Source organism: Grampus griseus, assembly GCF_964374135.1.
Source record: "Grampus griseus genome assembly, chromosome: 19".
In the NCBI taxonomy this organism is placed as follows: Eukaryota; Metazoa; Chordata; class Mammalia; order Artiodactyla; family Delphinidae; genus Grampus; species Grampus griseus.
The window spans coordinates 46,982,709-46,996,871 of NC_139013.1; positions in this window are offsets into that span (position 1 = coordinate 46,982,709).

Genomic DNA, 14,163 nt, shown 5'->3' on the forward strand with positions numbered 1-14,163 from the left:
TCTCATTACAAACACATAACATTTTATTTCCAAGTCCATGAAAGTTAAAGGAATATACTCCTACTGAAGAAAACAAATAAAATGGAAGAATACAGGATAAAGAATTCTCATACATGCACACACATGCGCATTTGTGCTGTCTCAGCTCACTTCCCAGAGTAATCTCTACCACTGTTAACCTGGTGTGCACTCTTTTGACATTTTTCTTTGCATTTAAACATAGATATGTACCTGTTATAAGGTACATATTTTACCACACAATTTACTCTTAAGTTAAATCTTACAGATTTTTCAATGTCAGGCACATGAGCATATTTTTCTTAAAGACTGCGTAGTATTTCACAGAATGATTGGTAGAATAATCACGTATTTATCTGCTTCCCAATTACTAGACATTTGGAATACCTCCATGGTTCACTGTGTTGAGCATATCTACTATGAACCTGCTTAAATCCATCTTTGTACAAAATGTGGACTTTTGTATAAATACATAGAAATGGAATCACAAGGCCAAAATGGGAACATTTCAGTAATATTGGTTTTTAAATTACTGCTACATTGCTCTTAAAATGGTAGAGCAGATTATGACAGAACCTTCTTCCTATTCCTTCATCCACACTGCGTAGTATCAACCTGACTGAACTGCAACTTCTGTAAGAAGATTATGGGACCAAATACTCTCCTGTAACTGAGCATTGCTGGTTGGAATGTATGTGTTGAAAGACTGGATTAAGTTCTTGCTATATAGTGGAACCACAGTTGCAAAAATTCAGTTGTAAGGAATGCTGCAGTACCACTAAAAGGTTTAAGATAAGTGGCACATCTATAGAATGGTTTTTAAGGGAGGGAGGGGGTGGTAGCTGTAGACTAGAAAAATAACATTGCCAGAAATTTTAGATAGGGTAGCTTTATTTTTACTCTAATCCTAAGTTTTTGAATGTCCAGACACAAGGAGAAGGATCCAAAGAAACAGACTGTCTGTATATTAGAATATATTGTTAGCTGAAATCATTTTTGTAAAACTCACTAGTAATTCATCTATCTGACGAAATTCTTTCAATATTCGAAAGTCAAGGCACTTCCCTCGTGGTCCAGTGAGTAAGACTCTGCGCTCCCAATGCAGGGGGCCTGGGTTTGCTCCCTGGTTGGGGAACTAGATCCTGCATGCATGCCGCAACTAAGAGCCCACATGCTGCAACTAAAGATCCCATGTGCTGCAACTAAGACCCAGTGCAACCAAAATAAATAAATAAATAAACAATTTTTTAAGAAAGAAAAAAGAGGTCAACACGTAAGTTTATTTTTATCAAGTAAGACTTCTGTAGGTGCTTATTTCAAAACTGCAGCCACACATGATTAGCAACAGTTACTCCAGTGTCAATTTTGAACACAAGTAAGAACAAAGTAATTTTTTGTACTTGATTTGTTTTGGGGGAGAAAATGCACACACACACACATACACACCCTACACTCAATTCCAAATTTCTTTTGGCTTTTACAGCAGTTTCAGCTTTCTGGGTAAGAACTGAATTTTTACTTTTCTCTTCTCACTTTGTCCTCACAGTTCCTGCCAAGTGAGAGTTCACATGCAGATGAACCAAAATCATCCTGCAAACCTGTCATTTCACCCATATTGTTTTCATAAATTTGCTACCCGCCTTGGTGCAAACATATGATGTTCTTTTTTTTTTTAAACATCTTTATTGGAGTATAATTGCTTTACAATAGTGTGTTAGTTTCTGGTTTATAACAGAGTGAATCAGCTATACATATACATATATCCCCATATCTCCTTCCTATTGAGTCTCCCTCCCATCCTTCCTATCCCACCCTTCTAGGTGGTCACAAAGCACCGAGCTGATCTCCCTGTGCTATGCAGCTGCTTCCCACTAGCTACCAGTCTCTTACTTCGTCCGAGCTTACCCTTACTTCTCCTGCTGTCCTCAACTCCATTCTCTATGTCTGCGTCTTTATTCCTGTTATGCCCCTAGGTTCTTCATAACCACTTTTTTTTTAGATTCCATATATATGTGTTAGCATACAGTGTTTGTTTTTCTCTTTCTGACTTACTTCACTCTGTATGACAGTCTCTAGGTCCATCCACCTCACTACAAATAACTCAACTTCATTTCTTTTTATGGCTGAGTAATATTCCATTGTATATATGTGCCACATCTTCCTTATTCATTCATCTGTTGATGGACACTTAGGTTGCTTCCATGTCCTGGCTACTGTAAATAGAGCTGCAATGAATATTGTGGTACATGACTTTTTGAATTATAGTTTTCTCAGGGTATATGCCCAGTAGTGGGATTGCTGGGTTGTATGGTAGTTCTATTTTTAGTTTTTTAAAGAACCTGCATATGTTCTCCATAGTGGCTGTATCAATTTACATTCCCACGAACAGGGCAAGAGGGTTCCCTTTTCTCCACACCCTCTCCAGCATTTATTGTTTATAGATTATTTGAAGATGGTCATTCTGACTGGTGTGAGGTGATACCGCATTGTAGTTTTGATTTGCATTTCTCTAATGGTTAGTGATATTGAGTGTTCTTTCATGTGTTTGTTGGGAATCTGTATATCTTATTTGGAGAGATGTCTATTTAGGTCTTCTGCCCATTTTTGGATTGAGTTGTTTGTTTTTTTGATATTGAACTGCATGAGCTGCTTGTATATTTTGGAGATTAATCCTTTGTCAGTAGCTTCATTTGCAAATATTTTCTCCCATTCTGAGGGTTGTCTTTTCATCTTGTTTATGGTTTCCTTCACTGTGCAAAAGATTTTAAGTTTCATTAGGTCCCATTTGTTTATTTTTCTTTTATTTCCATTTCTCTAGAAGGTGGGTCCAAAAGGATCTTGCTGTGATTTATGTCATAGAGTGTTCTGCCTGTGTTTTCCTCTAAGAGTTTGATAGTGTCTGGCCTTACATTTAGGTCTTTAATCCATTTTGAGTTTATTTTTGTGTATGGTGTTAGGGAGTGTTCTAATTTCATTCTTTTACATGTAGCTGTCCAGTTTTCCCAGCACCACTTATTGAAAAGGCTGTCTTTCCTCCATTGTATATTCTTGCCTCCTTTATCAAAGATAAGGTGACCATATGTGTGTGGGTTTATCTCTGGGCTTTCTATCCTGTTCCACTGATCTATATTTCTGTTTTTATGCCAGTACCATACTGTCTTGATTACTGTAGCTTTGTAGTATAGTCTGAAGTCAGGTTGCCTGATTCCTCCAGCTCCATTTTTCTTTCTCAAGATTGCTTTGGCTTTCGGGATCTTTTGTGTTAAAGTCCCCTACTATGATTGTGTTACTGTCGATTTCCCCTTTTATGGCTGTTAGCATTTGCCTTATGTATTGAGGTGCTGTTATGTTGGGTGCATAAATATTTAGAATTGTTATATCTTCTTCTTGGATTGATCCCTTGATCACTATGTAGTGTTCTTTGTCTCTTGTAATAGTCTTTATTTTAATGTCTATTTTGTCTGATATGAGAATTGCTACTCAATCTTTCTTTTGATTTCCATTTGCATGGAATATCTTTTTCCATCCTCTCACTTTCAGTCTGTGTGTTCCTAGGTCTGAAGTGGGTCTCTTGTAGACAGCATATATATGGGTCTTGTTTATGTATCGATTCAGCAGTCTGAATCTTTTGGTTGGAGCATTTAATCCATTTACATCGAAGGTAATTATCAATATGTATGTTCTTATTACCATTTTCTTAAATGTTTTGGGTTTTTTATTGCTGGTCTTTTGCTTTTCTTGTGTTTCCTGCATGGAAGAGTTCCTTTAGCAGTTGTTGTGAAACTTGTTTGGTGGTGCTGAATTCTCTTAGCTTTTGCTTGTCTGTAAAGGTTTTAATTTCTCTGTCAAATCTGAATGAGATCCTTGCTGGGTAGAGTAATCTTGGTTGGAGGTTTCTCCCTTTCATCACTTCAAATATGTCTTGCCACTCCCTTCTGGCTTGCAATGTTTCTGCTGAAAGATCAGCTGTTAACCTTATGGGGATTCCCTTGTGTGTTATTTGTTGTTTTTCCCTTGCCTCTTTTAATATTTTTTCTTTGTATTTAATTTTTGGTAGGTTGATTAATATGTGTCTTGGCATGTTTCTCCTTGGATTTATCCTGTATGGGACTCTCTGAGCTTCCTGGACTTGATTGACTATTTCCTTTGCCATATTAAGGACGTTTTCAAATATAATCTCTTCAAATATTTTCTCAGTTCCTTTCTTTTTCTCTTCTTCTTCTGGAACCGCTATAATTCGAATGTTGGTGTTTTTAATGTTGTCCCTGAGGTCTCTGAGACTGTCCTCAATTCTTTTCATTCTTTTTTCTTTATTCTGCTCTGTAGTAGTTATTTACACTAGTTAATCTTCCAGGTCACTTATCCGTTCTTCTGCCTCAGTTATTCTGCTATTGATCTCTTCTAGAGAATATTTAATTTCATTTATTTTGTTTTTCCTCATTGCTTGCTCTTTAGTTCTTCTAGGTCCTTGTTAAACGTTTCTTGTATTTTCTCCATTCTATTTCCAAGATTTGGATCATCTTTACTATCATTATTCTGAATTCTTTTTCAAGTAGACTGCCTATTTTTTCTTTTGTTTGTTCTGGTGGGTTTTTACCTTGCTCCTTCATCTGCTGTGTGTTTCTCTGTCTTCTCATTTTGCTTAACTTACTGTGTTTGGGGTCTCCTTTTCGCAGGTTGCAGGTTTGTAGTTCCCTTTGATCTTGGTGTCTGTCCCCAGTGCCTAAGGTTGGTTCAGTGGGTTGTGTAGGCTTCCTGGTGGAGGGGACTAGTGCCTGTGTTCTCGTGATTGAGGCTGGATCTTGTCTTTCTGATGGGCAGAACCATGTCGGGTGGTGTGTTTTGGGGTGCCTGTGATCTTATTATGATTTTAGGCAGCCTCTCTTCTAATGGGTGTGGGGTGTGGTTGTGTTGCTGTCTTGCTAGTTGTTTGGCATGGGGCATCCAGCACTGTAGCTTGCTGCTTGTTGAGTGGAGCTGGGTCTTAGTGTTGAGATGGAAGTCTCTGGGAGAGATTTCACCATTTGATATTACACGGAGCTGGGAGGTTTCTGGCGGACCTATGTCCTGAACTCGGCTCTCCCACCTCAGGGGTACGGGTCTGACACCTGGCCAGAGCACTAAGACCCTGTCTACCATACGACTCAGAAGAAAAGGGAGAAAAATAGAAAGGATAAAAAAAATAAAGTTATTAATATAAAAAATAATTATGAAAAGTGAAAAAAATTAAAAAGTATTAAAAAAGGCAAAAAAAAAAAAAGGAAGAAAGGAGAGAGCAACCGAACCAAAAAACAAAGCCACTAATGATAACAAGCGCTAAAAATTATACTTAAAACAACAACAAGAAGAACGGACAGACAGAACCCTAGGACAAGTGGTAATAGCCAAGTTGTATAGACGAAATCACACAAAGAAGCATACACATACACACTCACAAAAATAGAAAAAGAAAAAAAAATTATCTTCGCTCCCAAAGTCCACCGCCTCAATTTTGGGATGATTCGTTGTCTATTCAGGTATTCCACAGATGCAGGTACATCAAGTTGATTGTGGAGATTTAATCCCCTGCTCCTGAGGCTGCTGGGAGAGATTTCCCTTTCTCTTCTTTGTTCGCACAGCTCCTGGGGTTCAGCTTTGGATTTGGCCCCATCTCTGCGTGTTGGTCGCCTGAGGGCATGTGTTTTTCGCTCAGACAGGACAGGGTTAAAGGAACAGCTGACTAGGGGGCTCTGGCTCACTCAGGCCGCGGGGAGGGAGGGGTGCGGAATGCGAGGCGAGCCTGCGGCGGCAGAGGCTAGCATGACGTTGCACCAGCCTGAGGCGCGCCGTGCGTTCTCCCGGGGAAGTTGTCCCTGGATGACGGGACCCTGGCAGTGGCGGGCTGCACAGACTCCCAGGAAGGGAGGTGTGAATAGTGACCTGTGCTTGCACACAGGCTTCTTGGTGGCTGCAGTAGGAGCCTTAGCGTCTCATGCCCATCTCTGGGGTCCGCCCTGATAGCCGCAGCTCGCGTCCGTCTCTGGAGCTTGTTTAGGCCGTGTTCTGAATCCCCTCTCCTCACGCACCCCGAAACAATGGTCTCTTGCCTCTTAGGCAGGTCAAGACTTTTTCCCGGACTCCCTCCAGGCTAGCTGTGGCACACTAGCCCCCTTCAGGCTGTGTTCATGCAGCCAACCCCAGTTCTCTCCCTGGGATCTGACCTCTGAAGTCTGAACCTCAGCTCCCAGCCCCCGCCCGCCCTGACAGGTGAGCAGAAAAGCCTCTCGGGCTGGTGAGTGCTGGTCAGTACCGATCCTCTGTGTGGGAAGCTCTCCACTTTGCCCTCTGCACCCCTGTTGCTGTGCTATCCTCCGTGGCTCGAAGCTTCCCCCCCGCGCCACCCTCCGTCTCTGCCAGTGAAGGGCCTTCCTAGTGTTTGGAAACTTTTCCTCCCTCACAGCTCCCTCCCCGAGGTGCAGGTCCCGTCCCTATTCTTTTGTCTCTGTTTTTTCTTGTTTCTTTTGCCCTACCCAGGTATGTGGGCAGTTTCTTGCCTTTTAGGAAGTCTGAGGTCTTCTGCCAGCGTTCTGTAGGTGTTCTGTAGGAGTTGTTCCACATGTAGATGTATTTCTGATGTATTTGTGGGGAGGAAGGTGATCTCCACGTCTTAACTCTTCCACCATCTTGAAGGTCTCCCCATGATGTTCTTCTTAAGTTCACCTGAAAATTGCTTATTCAAGGCTTCATTTGGGAAGGTATAGATTTGAGTGTTGTCAGCAGTCCAGGGATATATTTGAATAAAGTCACACTCCCTAGATCCAGGGCAATGTCATCAATCACATGTGTGTCAGGGATTTGTTTTGTGGCCCCACAAATCTTTGGCTCCAAAATGAGCTAAGTCCCTCACTTAGGAATGGGGTCTGCAGCTGCACTTGATGGAGTCTTTCTATCAATTCCTAGATGACTGGAGCATGGGTTTTCCCAGATGAAGTTTGTACATGTGGATGTGTTCATTGAATGTATAGTTTTTTTCTAAAAGCCTTAAGTATTTCAGCAAAAGAGAATTTTATGTAAGAGAGCCATTTTTATAGGAAACTAAGGTTCAAGTGTAAGTAGAATATATGAAAAAATTTTATTCCTCCCCAAATTAGGTGTTTGAAAGGACACTGAAGGAAAGTTCCCAATATGGCCAGCAGTTCCAGATTGAGTGGATTTGTTCTAGCAGAAAAATTTCAACTATGAATGAAAATCACATTATCTAATAAAATAACTGTTTTAATTATGAAGGTAACACAATCCACACTACGAAAAAAATGGAAAAATCTAGAAAAGGAAAAATTTCCAACAATATTGGCAAAGAACCTGTCTATATTCATTAGTATGATTTTTTTCTTCTAGTGTCATTTACGTCTATGTGTTTGTATAAAATCCATTTGTATATTATGTAATAATAATACTAATAAGTAATATTTATTAAGCACTCAGCTAATGTGTACATTCCAGTTATTTTCTCATTCAGTTCTAGTGAAAAATCTGTAATACATATATTATTACATTCATTTAATAGTCATGAAGACTGAAACTCAGAGTGGTAAATTTTCCAGGACATAGATTTTTGCAATTTGGTCCTTTACCTATGTGCAATTTTGCAGCATTCTATCTTTTTATCTGCCCTTTGCAATTAACATGATTATGTTACATTCATTGTCCATGTTGCTGTGTAGCCTTTATAACAGTAATTTCTAATGAGTATGTTGTGTCCATTAAGTGCAAGTGCCTAAAACTAACTATTCTAAGGTTGAAAATTGTAGTTACATTAAAAAAATTTGGCAGAGTAGTTTGTTAAATGTATTTGTACACATCATCTTTTCCATATTGTGGATTCTTTTCTTAGGATATATGTCCATGATTAAAATTTATGCCCCCAAAAGAGAAATATTAACATTTTCAGTACCCTGGATGTATATTATAAAACTGTTTTCCAAAACGGTTATATTGATCTAAAAATTTAGCAGTAGTTCTTGAGAGTAGTAGCTTTCCTGTACCTTTACAAACATCAATATAGTAATTTTAGCTTTTACAAGATGCTTGAAATAGAAGTTTACTGAAATAATAATAATTCAGATATTGTAGTGATGAGTAAAATAATGGGTTAGAACTCCTTACCCACCTCTCCCCAAAATACACTGCCTGAAATAATGAATGTTTACAGCTCCCTGTATTTGCTTCTAAGATACTTTCTATGGTACAAATTTGTATATCTATCTTTATCTGTCTGTCTCTCTCTATCATAGTGTGACATGCATTATTCCTATTTAGTTATCTAATTAGTTATCAAATAATGGATATCACACTACTTCATAGTGTCATATAGATATATTGTAAACTCAGAGGGTATGTTTCTATGCTTTTGCATTTCCCTGAGTGGTAAACTGCTTTTGACTGTTACGTGTGCATGCTAGCCTGTTTTGGGAGGCAAGGGGAGTCTCCGTTTTCCTGGGCCAGCCTTAGTTTTATGCAGATCCCTAGTCCCTAATTCTCAGGGGTGGGGTTTTCTCAATGATCCTGCCACTGCCCCTGTATTAGGAAACATCTAATGGACTGAGTCCAGGATGGTTTGCTACTCATTCCTTAAGGGAATTTTCTTTTTCCCTTGTTCCAATTTCCACAGCCACAGTGGATCTTTCACTCTTCCCTGAGGCATAGCATTTGTGGCCCTTTCCCTGATGGCTTAAATCTTTTGCTACCTAGAGAAGAAGGCACCAGGTAGTACTTTGTGTTTTTCCCCAGGGGCTGCCTCTCCCGTCTTCTTGGCCTGCAACACTAACCGAGGCTTTCTCCTGTTTTCCTCTTTTCCACTGCTTTGTCTTATGCACCTGGTGAGTCCTATGTACCTGATGAGTTCATGGAGAAGAGTCTCTAAGTGGGTGCAAAGTGCTGTGTGTCAGCAGCTCTTAGCGTTTCTATTCTCTTACAGTTGCTCACACTGGGCCTTCCACAACTGACTAAAAATTTAGTTGAACCCCTTTTACCCTCTTTTATGACGATCTCATCTTCCTCCTGCTGCAGCTATTAACAACAGTGCTGTCTGTCCTTTGATATTAGAGTAGTTGGTTATTCTATTACCACAGCTTTTGGATGTGTCCAAGAAACATTATAATTTTGTACATTATCCTGCATTTTCTTGTCATTAGGGTGGGAGTGATGTCCTTACCAGCTTTCTACATCTTGGACAGAAGCTGGAAATCTGTCTGCATTCATGAAGAACGTTTTACAGATAGCCCTGTAAAGTATATGTGCTTTTTTACTTGTTTACTTTCTTCCGACTGCCTTCAATGTTTGCTCTGCAATTTTTATATTTGGACTGTTTTCCTATGATGTTTTTGGAACTGTGTTCTTTCTTTCTTCATAATGTTGCCTCTTATCTAGAACTGGCTCAGTTTTCTACACTGTACTGCCTTTTTTTTGATTTATTCTTTAGTAATTTCTCCAGAGTTCAAAAATGTAATCTATAGCATAGTCAGTTTGATAGGAGCTTTTGTGACCATATCAGAGAATTTCCTCTTACCTCAATCTTCAATTTGGGATCATGGTTGTCCACATACATGGGGAGTCTGATATGATTTAACCCTACTTTAGTGCTTAGTCCTGTCAACCTCTGTGCCATCAGGTCCCCCAAAACTAGTTCTGGCTGGTGTTTACCACCACTAAGGAGGGCTTCCTTTTAAGATTCATAGACTTTTGTAACTCTAAATATGCCCTCCTAGAGTTTCAGCAGATATGAGACCTGAGCTCCTCAGGTGATTCTAAAACCTGATCAATTTAAATTGGGAGTTTGGGATTGACATATACACACTACTATATTTAAAATAGATAACCAACAAGGGAACTCTGCTCAATATTCTGTAACAAACTAAATGGGAAAAGAATTTGTAAAAGAATAACTTACATGTATATGTATAACTGAATCACTTTGTTGTACTCCTGAAACTAACACAACATTGTTAATCAACTATACTGCAATATAAAATAAAAATTTTAAAAAACCCACTTAAGTTCTTATTCTACAGTTTTCCTGACCTCACTCAGTAGCAAAACCCTTCATGACAAATTGAATTTTAAAGGTTGTAGAGAATGTAGAATTGTGGAACACAAGAAAAAAAGTCATTCTTTTTATTTTATTTTTTTGCGGTACGCGGGCCTCTCACTATTGTGGCCTCTCCCGCTGCGGAGCACAGGCTCCGGACGCGCAGGCTCAGTGGCCATGGCTCACGGGCCCAGCGGCTCCGCGGCATGTGGGATCCTCCCGGACCAGGGCACGAACCCGTGTCCCCTGCATCGGCAGGCGGACTCTCAACCACTGCGCCACCAGGGAAGCCCAAAAAAGTCATTCTTGACAATGGGAGTAGCGCAGTCAAAGAAACAGGCAGTAAAGTAGGCTGAATGTAATTACTGCTGCATTACTGGAATATACCATGCTTGTTGGAAATTAGTTTGGGACTAAATTTTGGATGGTCTTGGAAGTCAAACTAAGGATACCAGTGTTCATTCTCTAGATAATAGGAACTCAAATAAGGTTTTTGAAATGAAGGGTAACATGATTAGTGCTGCCCACAAAAAGACTAATCTACTAGCTTGTATATCCCTGCCTGACATCCAGAGACTTGAAGTAGAAAGAATATTTGCAATATTCTAGGAGAGAGTAATTGTGTCCTTGAATGAGAGTTTGATCACTGGAATGTAAAGGTTGTGATAGATGTGAAAACTAATAAGGTAAAATGATCCATCAGTGGAAGAGAGAGGGCAGTGTTAAGGGTAGTACTGAGGTTTTAAATGTAAATGATTAAAAAACTAGGCTGTTGTTTACAGCAACTAGGAACAGCTTTGGGGAAAAGATAAAACATTTAATTGGGGTTAAAGTTCTTTGAGGGGTTGCGGGTACTTCCAATTGATTTTAAGACAAACTAGTCTAAATTAATTAATGCAAAAATCCAGTCCATCAGGCATGCAGACTTTCTATTTTTTAATAGTAAAATTCTGTAATTGAGATTTTCTCATCTAATCCAGGATACCCTGTGGATATATTGAATTAATTCTCCAATTTATTCATTTTGTATTTAATATGTAATATTTCACTTCATAATAAAAATTTGATCTTTCAAAGCATTTTCAAAACTTTACTTAATCACTTAAAGAACGAGTCAAGAAATTTGATTTACTTTCTAGTACAAAGTCCTAACACTAATTATCCTCTGGTTTCTTCTGTGATTATTTCTGACATTATGTTTTAATTTTAACATTATAATTTCCATTATTTTTAATCTGTATTTTAAAATAATTTTTGTCAAATTGTAATGTGCATACAGAAAAGTGCACAAATAATAAGTATAGACCTTGAAGAATTTTCACAAATGTCCTTCCATTTTACTGCCTACCTCTTCCAGAGGAAACAAACTTCTTTCACTTTTAGATTATTTTTACCTGAATGGAATCATACAGTATGTACTATTTCATGTATGGTTTCTTTCTTTCAAAGTTATGTGTATGCTGTTTTTCCATTCTGTTTCAGAAATAGTTATTTATTTTTATGAATTTGTCTAATCTTTATTGACATTTGCGTTGTTTCTGATTTGCAGCTATTCAAAGAATGCTGTTATAATGTAGTCATGCAAACCTTTCAGTCAATATATGTATGCATGTTTTGGGTTTATATTTAGATTTATGATTGTTGGGGGTGTGTGATAGGGTATGTGCATGTCCATCTTTAGTAGAGAGTACCAAACAGTTTTCAAAGTGGAAATGATGAGAGTTCCAGATTCTCCTCATCCTTGTCTGTGCTTGGTGGTTGCAGTCTTTTAAATTTCAGTCATATTGATGTATATGCAATTGTAAACTACTTTGGAATTAGTTTACATTTTATGGTGATTAAGGAGACTGAACACTTTCTCATATGTTTATTGACCACAAGTTATCCTCATTTTAGAAGAAGTTGCAAAAGATTCTTGCCCATTTACTTTTCTTTTTTGTACACAAGGAGTTTTATTACAGAATTTTAAAAAATGGAAGTGTAGTTGATATACATTATAATATAATTATATATAATACATATTATATATAATTATTATATAATAACATATATCATATAATTTACAAGTGTACAATACAGTGATTCACAACTTTTAAAGGTTGTACACTGTTTATAGTTAGTATAAAATATTGGCTATATTCCCTGTGTTGTATAATATATCCATGTAGCTTATTTTATACATAATAGTTTGTACCTCTTAATTCCCTACCACTATCTTGCCCCTCCTCCCTTCTCTCTCCCCGTTGATAACTACTGGTTTGTTCTCTAAATCTGTGAGTCTGTTTCTTTTTTGTTTTGTTCACTAGTTTGTTTTACTTTTTAGATTACACATGTAAGTGATATCCTACAGTATTTGTCTTTCTTTGTCTGACTTATTTCACTAAGCATAATACCCTCCAACTCCATCCATGTTGTTGCAAATGGCACAATTTCATTCTTTTTTTATGGCTGAGTAGTATTCCATTGTAGCTATATGTACTACATCTTCTTTTCATGGGCACTTAGGTCGCTTCCATATCTTGGCAATTGTAAATAATGCTGCTATGAACATTGGGGTGCATGTATCTTTTTGAAATAGTGTTTTTGTTTTACACCAAGGAGTGGAATTGCTGAGTCATATGGTAATTCCATTTTTAGTTTTTGAGAAACCTCCATACTGCTCTCCACATTGACTGTACTGTTGAATATAATTTTTTGGTGTAAGGTATTTTTTTAGATAGCTTAAGGAAGACTTCTATTAGTATATAACAAGTTTTCTCATGAAAACATGAAAGAATGTTAAATCTTATCATATGCTTTCTTTGAAACTATCAAGGTGACCATACATTTTTATCCTTTATTCTGTTAATGTGATGAATTACATGATTTATTTTCAGATGTTAAAACCAGTTGTTCATTCCTGGAATTAATCCAACTTGTATATATTTCTGGATTATTTTTGCTAATATTTTATGTAGAATTTCATATGTATGTTTATGTTTTTGTCAGATTTTTGGTATGATAGTTATGTGGGTCTCATATAATAAGTTGAGAATTTTCTCTTTTTTCTATTTCTCTAGAATAGTTTTAAAAATAAGATCGATGTTAATTATTTCTTAAATACATGGAGAAATTCAATTATAAAATCATCTCAGCCTGAAGTTTTCTCTAACGATTTTCATTTGAGCTGCAATTCTTAACAGATATACATTACTCATATTTTCTGTTTCTTCTTACGCCAGATTTACTAAGTTGTGCTTCACTAGAAATCTGTTCATCATTTAATCTAAATTTATATAAAGTTGTTCATATATTTTTACTTTTCTTTTGTAGTTTTCATTCCTAATATTGTTTGGATTTTTTTCTCTTTGTGTTTCTCTCCAAAGTCTTCCCATGGAACTTACAGTTTTATTAAATTACTATTTATTTTATTAAACTATTATTTTTCGAACATTGCAGTGAAACTTTTTTCTTTGTGTGCTTTTCTTTGTGTTTCATTAATTTCTTATCTTATTTTTCTATTACCTTACTTTCATTGGATAACTTACTGAGTTGGATGCTTATTAGATCATGGAGTATGAGCATTTATTCTTTTTCTAAATATGCTTTAAGGCTATAAATTTCCATCGTAGAATCTTTACAGGTGTCCAAGAAGATTCAATATAATTATGTTTATTATCTTTCCATTTGACTGATTTAAAAATTATACTGTAACATTAACTTTGGCTCAAATATTGGGAGATTTTCTAGTTGTACTTTTTGTAACTTGTTTCTAACTTAATTCCCCCTGGTCAGAGATGCACATGGAATTGTTTCAGTCCTTGTAAATTTGTTGAGACTTACTATGAACAGTATATTATCAATTTTGAAAAATTCTCCACATCATCTTGGGAGAAATGTGTATTTTCTAGTTGTTGAGGATGGTGTTGTATATGTTGATGGGATCAAAATTTTAAAATTTCACTCTTCAAAACTTTTCTATCTTTACTGCTAATACTGGCTTCCCTTATTAGTTACTGAGTGCAGTCTGTTAAAATTTATTACTTTGTTTATATATTTCATATACTAGTTTATGAGGTACAAAAATCTTTCTGATGGAT